The 9701-nt window shown below is 25.2% G+C and overlaps 1 pseudogene; it reads left to right on the forward strand.

The window, feature by feature from the left end:
* The first annotated feature begins 3068 nt into the window (after positions 1-3068).
* Positions 3069-4843, forward strand: LOC124898178 (annotated as a pseudogene).
* The last annotated feature ends 4858 nt before the right edge of the window (positions 4844-9701 follow it).

Genomic DNA, 9701 nt, shown 5'->3' on the forward strand with positions numbered 1-9701 from the left:
AATGGGTTAGGTAATAAGATTAAGATCGACTATCCTTGTTAGATAGTTTTAACGCTAGGGGTTCCTTTATTTTGACCTTGTAGTTATATGTTGGTTTGGTATGTGCGAAGATGTGTAATGAATAATAAGGTGTAGTGGTAATTTGGTGAGGAAGAATTTTTTGTGGGTCATAGTTAAGTTATATAAAGAATTTATGTTTATTTCACTAATTGATGGACTAGTATATTGCATGGGATATTTTATTGGTGGTGTATTATTGTTGTTAGAGACTAAGTTAAACTTTAGATGTTAATTGTAGTCATAAGAGTGTTAGCTAGAGAATTGTGAAGCAAGATTTGTAGTAGTGATTTAGAAGGTTGGATATAATTTTTGAAAGAGTGTAGGTTGATTACTTATGACTTATTGAAGTGTGTAACTATGGTATATGCATGACGTCTAGTGTTAAAGTAGAAATGCTGGTTAAATCATTAGAAGGATAAGAGCCATAAGTTATATGAATAAAGTGTGCTCGGTTTTGTGTTATGAGTGCCATGTATCCCTAGCTTATGATTGTAAACTTCTTAGTATGGAGAGGTCTAGGGAGTTGTTATATGGTGTTATGTGGAGCTGAATTGAGGGAGAAATAGATAGACTATGTGAACTTTTGGTATAGTTTTAAAATTTTGTTAAATTATGATGTTAGGATATTAGAGTTCAAATGTTAGTATCCTAAGAAGTTGAAAATAGAATGTTGAGTCTTTAGAATTATAGATGTTGATGACACTGATAGTGTTAGTTATAAGGCGATGACATTAGGAGTTAAAGGAAGTTATGGTTAGTATCTCTGAAGGAGATGTCCTAAAAACAAATTAGTGTCTTTATATTAAAGTTACTGAGGGGAGTTTGTGTATAAATAAGTATTCATTTTTCATATGATGCTTTTTTCAAAATATTCCCTTCAATCATACACATAAAAAAATATGATCATTTTAGATTACTATATACTAGATTATTCTTAAATAACATGTTCTTCGGTCACTATTAACATGGTAATCTGGATACTTTTCTCTTAAACAGTGCCTCTACTCTGGCTACTCCCCTATCACGACTTTCTTGCCTTACCGATTTCACCTTTAGGATGGCATAGTTCTTAGGGATTTTTCTCCTTTTCCACTTTGCTAAAAAAATTCTTAACATGCTATTCTTTGAATAATTCTACTATAAATTCTAAAAAGTTGTAATTAATTATTTTTTTTGTTGTCCATTTATTATATTCATCCTTTGGATTATATCTTTTAAACTTACTTTTGTAATTATAGGTTGGTTTTCTTATTTCTGATGTACTAGGTATTATATTTTTATCTAGAGTATTTACTTCTGTTTTTATTAGTTCTAGATTTTCTTTATTAATTACGTCTTGTTCTTCATTAATTTCTAGTTTTCCTATGTTTTCTAGAATTTTTGTATATGTTTCACTATCTTCCGAATCATAATTATCTGTTTATTCAGCATCTACTGTATTTATTTCTAATTCACTGGTTTCTAATTCTTTATTTTTTATTTCTAATTTTTCTTTAAATTGATTTATCTCGTTTGATAATTTTTGTTCTTTATCTTTTTCTTCTTTTTTATTTCTGTCTTTTTTCATACAAATCTTTTAGCATTTGTAGTTCATTTTCTAATTCAGCAATCCTACTGTTTTTAGTTTCTTCTATTTTTTGTATTTCTTCTATGATTTGTTGTTTTATTTTATCTATTTCCTTTTTTCTGTCTCTCTTCGTTTTCTCTTTCTATTCTTACCATGGCTGCCAACTTATCTTCTAATTTTAATTCTTCTTTTTCTAACATTAAATACAAATGTTTACCTATTTTATTATATCTTCTTCCTAAATTAGAGAATACTATTTTTCTTTTTAATCCTTCGTGATTTTCATATTTTTTTTCATCTATTATAAATTCTTCTTCATTTATTTTATTTAAACATATATAGGCTATATTGATATATATATTCTAGACTGTCTATTATTGATTCTAAATTTGATATTTCTTTTTTTTGTGCATTTATTGAGTTTTTACTAACTCCAACAATTATGTTATACTGTAGTCTTTCTATCCTTATTTTTAATTCTTTACGTTTTTCAGATATTATTTGTTTTAATTCTTTATATTTTTTAAAATATTTAAAATATTTTGGTGGATATCTAAATCTGATTTTATCATAATTAGGTGGTATGTGTCTCATTCTTCTAGATTTTAAATGAATTATTAATTTTACTTCAATACTAGATAGTAAAGTTATTAGGTAGGCTAATCTATGGAGGTCTTTTTTTGATTTATTTAGAATTTTATATTCTGAATAATTATTAGTTAAATGGTCTTCCATAATTAATTAATCAAATAATAAATCCAATTACATACTACTTCCGTAACTTTAAACAACATAGGCTCCGATACCAATAGAATTATATTTAGCAGATGATAGAATTATAAAACCTATAGAAAAAAGTATAATAACTGTCATAAAAGAAATTTAATAACCCCCTTCTATTGGTATCAGAGCCTATGTTAATTAAAGTTACGGAAGTAGTATATATTTGGATTATTTGATTAATTTATTTAATTGATTTATTAATTATAAAAAGACCATTTAAAAATAGAGAAACTTTAACTGGTAATTATTCAAAATATAAAAGTCTCAATAAAATAAAAGAAGATCCCCATAGATTAGCCTACCTAATTACTTTAATATCTAGTATTGAAGTAAAATTAATAATTCATTTAAAATCTAGAAGAATGAGACACATACCACATAATTATGATAAAATCAGATTTAGATATTCACCAAAAGATTATAAATATTGTTTAAATGAATAACGAACAAAAATTAAAAAAATATAAAGAATTAAAACAAATAATATCTGAAAAACGTAAAGAATTAAAAATAAGTATAGAAAGACAATAGTATAACATAATTGTCGGAGTTAGTAAAAACTCAATAAATGCACAAAAAGAAGAAATATCAAATTTAGAATCAACAATAGACAGTCCAGAATATATATATCAACATAACCTATATACGTTTAAATAAAATGAACAAAGAAGAATTTATAATAGATGAAAAAACATATGAAAATCATGAAGGATTAAAAAGAAAAATAGTATTCTCTAATTTAGGAAGAATATATAAGAAAATAGGTGAACATTTATATTTAATGTTAGAAAAAGAAGAATTAAAATTCGAAGATAAGTTGGCAGTCATGGTAAGAATAGAAGGAGAAAATGAAGAGATAGACAGAAAAAAGGAAATAGATCAAATAAAACAACAAACCATAGAAGAAATTCAAAAATTAGAAGAAACTAAGAACAGTAGGATTGATGAATTAGAAAATGAACTACAAATGCTAAAAGATTTGTATGAAAAAAATAGAAAGAAAAGAAGAAAAAGATAAAGAACAAAAACTATTAAACGAGATAAATCAATTTAAAGAAAAATTAGAAATAAAAAATAAAGAATTAGAAACCAGTGAATTAGAAATAAATAAAGTAGATGCTGAAGAAACAGATAATTATGATTCGGAAGATAGTGAAACATATACAAAAATTCTAGAAAACATAGGAAAACTAGAAATTAATGAAGAACAAGAAGTAATTTATAAAGAAAATCTAGAACTAATAAATACAGAAGTAAATACTCTAGATAAAAATATAATACCTAGTACATCAGAAATAAAAAAACCAACCTATAATTACAAAAATAAGTTTAAAAGATATAATCCAAAGGATAAATATAATAAATGGACACCAAAACAAATAATTAATTACAACTTTTTATATTTAGACTGTATAATAGACACAAATAAAATAATACAACTATGGGTAAGATACATGTCAAAAAAGTTATTAGATAATAAAATAGATACAACAAATACACCAGAATATATAAAAAAGACATTAATAGGAACAGTAAAATTATAGTTTTTAAACCTAGCCGAAGCAAGTAGAAAAGTATTAAGATCTGATAATAAAACAGAAAGAACATCAATAACTACTAAAATACTACCAACAGAAATATTGAAAAAATATGAAATAGCTATAAGAAATGAATTTAGCAGTGTAACAACGGAAGAAGAAGAGCCAAATAAAGAAAAAGATACGAATAGGAATTTAATGTTAAAACTAGCAATATGTAATATGTGCTATATAGATGAGTATACGTGCGCATTTAAAGAATATTATTATAAAGGAACATATAATATAGAAGAAAGTAAATAAATAAGAAAATTATATTTTAGTAAATTACCTGAGCCATTTAGTTAAAAAATAATAAAGTGTTGGGATGAAGCAAAAATAGTAGATACCCTAGGAGCAAGAATAAAATTTTTACAACAATGGTATATAAATCTATGTGGAAAATATAGAGAAGAAATAAAAATGAAAAAAAACATTAATAAGAAATTTAGCATGTTGCAAAGATAAAATAGCACCTCAATTTGGATGTGAAGAAAGATATTATAAGAAAAGAAAAAGATATAAGAAATACAAGAAATCAAAATATAAGTATAAGAAACCAAGAAAAAGATATTATGTAAAAAATTATAAAAATAAAAGACCATATAGGAAAAAGAAATCTATAAAAGAATGTACTTGTTATAATTGTGGAAAACTAGGACATTTAGCTAGAGATTGTAAAATGCCTGAAAATCCAAAAAAGAAACAAATATCATAAATAAAAATAGAAAATACAGAATATATGCAAATAGATTATATAGATTACGAATTAGAAAGTGAAGATAGTATATATGAAATTTCGGAGAATGAAACAGATAATGAAATAGATAGTGAATTAGATGAATCAAATGACTGAAGAAGATATAAAAATGAACGAAATAACTGAAGAAGATATAAAAATAATAACAAAGGAAGAATATTTAAATGAAGAAGGAACAGATCAAAAAATAATATTCTTTAATAATATATTTGATGAAATAAAAGGAAAAGAGTTAGACCTAAGTGTAGAAAAAATATTTAAAATACCAATAATAAAAAATATATTTAGTAGAAAAAAGGAAGAATACTACGTAGTAGGACAAAAAGAACATGTAATAGACCGTAGATATGCAAAAGGAAGAGCTAGTATGCCACTAGTAACAAAAAGAATAATTAAAAAATAAATAAACGATATAAAAAGTAAAGACCCAATAAGATACGTACACCTTGGAGGAACAGAGATATTAATAAAAGCATGTTTTAGAGAAGGAATAGATACACCAATGGAATTATATTTAGCAGATGATAGAATTATAAAACCTATAGAAAAAAGTATAATAACTATCATAAAAGGAAATTTTATATACCAAAAATTTTAATTTATAATAAGTGTGAATTATTCAGTAGCAATAACAGATAAAAATATAGATAAATCATTAGTATTATATTGGAAAATATTAGGAATAGCACTAACCCCAGGAAGTAAAATATTTATAGCAAGATGTAAAAATCTATATGTATTAACAACAAAACATAAAATAACAGGAAAAAATAAAATTAATAAAATACAAATAAAAGTCCTTTTGAACAGTTCGTAAAAACAATTGATAATAATGATTATAGTTACAAGAATATAGACCTAGAAGAAGATTTAGAAATAATAAATGATAGAATAAGTACGTCAAAAAGAATAGCTAATGAAAAATCAGAATTATCAAGCTCATAAAAAAGAACAAGTTATGAAACAACTTCAACAGTTAATTTAAACCAATATTACATAACAGGAACAATAAATGAAAAAGAATATTTAATACTCTTAAACAAAGGACAAGAAAAAAATTATATAGCAAAATATCTAGTAAAAAGTGAAGAAATAAAATCTAATAGTAATATATGCCCAGATCTACCAATGAGTCTAATAAACATTAAAGATACGGTTGAAAAAAAAATAATAATTGGAGTTAGAAAAATAAAAATTGAATTTGAAATAAAAGAAGAAATGCAAAAATCAAATATAATATTAGGAATAAAATGGTTAGAACAAGTAAAACCATATAATATAGAACATACACAATTATCTATAACATATAATAAAGAGAAATTATTCATAAAAAGAACTTTGACATGACATGAAAATATATGTACTTGTAAAAATAATAGTAGAAGGATATTATAATAAATATTATGCACCTATGATAGATACAGGAGCAGAAGAAAACTTGTGTAGATACAACTGTTTACCAGAAAGTAAATGGGATATATTAAAAACACCAATAATAGTCAAAGTATTTAATAATGAAGGAAGTTTAATTACATATAAATCTAAAAGTGTAAAAATACAGATATGGGATAAAATAATAACAATAGAAGAAATCTATAATTATGAACTAACACCAAAAGATATGCTTTTAGGAATGTCATTTTTAGATAAATTATACCCGCATATAATAAATAAAACAGATTGGTGGTTTACAACACCATGTAAACAAAAAGTAAGAGCAAAGAGAGTTATTAATAAAATAAAAAAGAAAACTGATTGGATAAAAGGAAGCGAAAAAATTACACAAAAGTTAGAAAATATAAAAAATACAGAAGACACAGTAGAACTAGTTGTATTTTTGATAAATAAAAAAGAAATAACTATATTTTCAATAGATAAGGTAGAAATAATAAAGAAAAAATTAAGACAACTATACAGTGAAGATCCATTAAAAGGATAGGAAAAACATAAAACTACGATAAAAAATAATTAATAGATAAAAATAGCATAATAACTCAAAAACCATTAACATATAATTTTGACGATTTAAAGGAATTTAACATACATATAGATGAATTATTAGAAAAATTATATAAACAAAAAAGTAATAGTAAACATAATAGTCCAGCATTTATAGTAAATAAACATAGTGAACAAAAAAGAGGAAAAAGTAGAATGGTTATTGATTATAGAAATTTAAATGTAAAAACTATGACATATAATTACCCAATACCAAATAAGATATTAAAAATAAGACAAATACAAGGATATAATTACTTTAGTAAATTTGACTGTAAATCATGATTTTACCACTTAAAGTTAGATGAAAATTGTAAGGAATTAACCGCATTTACAGTACCACAAGGATTTTATGAATGGAACGTATTACCGTTTGGATATAAAAATGCACCAGGTAGATATCAATACTTTATGGAGAGTTATTTTAAATAATTACCTAATTGTATAGTATAGATAGATGATATACAAAAACTAAAGAGGAACATTTAAAATTATTTGAACAATTTACAGATATAATAGAAAAATCGAAAATAAGTTTAAGTGAAAAGAAAGCCGGAATAATGAAAAACCAAATAGAGTTTTTAGGAATATAAATAGATAAAAGTGGAGTAAAAATGCAACAACATATAGTACAAAAAATAATAAATTCAAAAAAAGAATTAGATACAAAAATGAAATTACAATCATTTTTAGGATTAGTAAACCAAGTAAGGGAATATATACCAAAATTAGCAGAAAACCTAAAGCCCTTACAGAAAAAATTAAAAAAGAATGTAGAATATAATTACAACAAAGAAGACAAAAAACAAGTTCAGAAAATAATAATACTTTGTAAAGAGTTACCAAAATTACAATTCCCAGACGAAAATAAAAAAATTATATATATAGTAGAAGCAGATGCTAGTGAATGTAGTTATGGAGGAGTACTTAAATATAGATATGAAGAAGAAAAATTAGAACGTCATTGCAGATACTACTCAGGTACGTATAATGAAACAGAAATAAAATGGAAAATAAATAAAAAAGAATTATGTTTATTATATAAATGTTTATTAGTATTTGAACTATATATTGCATATAAAAAATTTATTGTAAGGACAGATAATATCCAGGTTCAATGGTGGTTAACAAGAAAAATATAAAACTCAGTTACAATGAAGGAAATTCGGAGATTAGTATTGAATAAATTAAATTTTACATTTACGATTGAAGTAATCAAGACTGACAAGAATGTTATTGCAGATTACAATCAAGACAAAGCTACTCAAACTGATTTACCAATGGAAGAAGCTGATGTCAAAGATACCCAAGCAGACTTAATATTACAAGTGTTTGAACAAATGAAGTTATTACAAGAAAGAGTTATCACATTAACTACTGAAGTTACAAATGTAAAAGTGCAGGCTGAGCACTATAAAAAACAAGAAAAAGCTATTAGAAAAATACTGTCCAGGAAGAGCACATTAAAAAACTAGACCTAGAAGGTGATGATGAGAAACACCTAAAAACTCAAATTATTGACGAAATTACAGTTACAGCTGCAGGCGTAGGTGATGTATCCAAGGGAAAGAATATAGTCACTCAAAATAAACCTGAACCACCAAAAAAAAAATTATAACCTCAACCAGATATTCTCAAAACCATATACACCAGATATACAAAAATCAGAGCCATCTATAACTCCCCAGATACACACATATTCCGAGTCACTCAATCAACAAAAGCAGACTTATAACCATATCACTCGTACATATATTGATAATATTTATACATTACAAAAATTGTTAAATACAAAACCAATCCAGAGTAAAGATTTAGCAAAGCAACACCAAGGATATATTACACAAAAATGTCAGAACTATAACAAACTTATTGCTTTGCCTAGCACCAGTGCAAACTTAATTACTTTATGTTACTATTATGGACTATTATCTACAGTCTACACAGCTAATGGAGAAGAGTTAACAGGAATTCCAGATATTTACAAAGGATTTATGATTATAAGAGGATTACGAATGGACAGTTATTCTATGTCTATTTCTACTCAGCACCAGCGGAAATATCATTTAATGAAATAAAATAGATAATTACTAATGTCAAGATAGGAATGACATGAGATTATATAATCCCTGAAGAAATATGCGAACAAAAAGAGATAACCAAAAATCAGATACCGGACTTCTACCAAAATAAGAGAGTTATTGGACTTAGCAGGATATTGACAGAGTTAGCAAATAATTATATAAATCAAAACCTAGTTTGGATTTACTATAATAGAAATCAATTATTGGTTTACTCTACTTGTAAAAATATTAGAGAAAATGACAGAGAAGAAATAAGAAAATGGGTCATGACGATCCTAAAACCAGAAGAGTTACCAGTCACAAGATCTATTACGAAAGAAGTTATTTCAAAAGAAGCTATGGATCAATTCTGTAAAAAAGTTGGCCAAAAATACAATGACCACATATGCAGCAGATGTAGCGGCAGACACAACTTTACTCCAGATGTGACGCTACAATAGCGGGAAGATAAAAAAGTAACAAATACAACAAGAAGAAGATAAAAAGAAGACAGTAACAGAGCAATAATGGAAGAAGACAAGTTAATAAATAACTAGAAAGCGACATATTGTATAGCCTTTAACTCTTATACGTAAATTATTAGTTTTGTAAGATTTTTGTATAGATAAGTTTTGTTTTATTTTTAGGGTAGCTAACTTTATAGCCTAGCCTTTTTGACTTTTTTTGTAACATATGAATTATTAGGAAAGATACGTGTAAAAAAAATAGAGAGAGTATAGAGTTTACGTCTTTCATTTTTTAGGATATAAATAGATGAGCATTCGATTTAGATAAAGGGAAAGACTTCACGAGTTGAAGCAAGCTTTCTCTTGTACATAAAAAACTTTTGAATATTTAATAAAAACAAATATATTTCAAGGAAAAAGCTATGG

The sequence above is a fragment of the Capsicum annuum genome, chromosome 4 (genome assembly GCF_002878395.1).
Source record: "Capsicum annuum cultivar UCD-10X-F1 chromosome 4, UCD10Xv1.1, whole genome shotgun sequence".
Taxonomy (NCBI): Eukaryota; Viridiplantae; Streptophyta; class Magnoliopsida; order Solanales; family Solanaceae; genus Capsicum; species Capsicum annuum.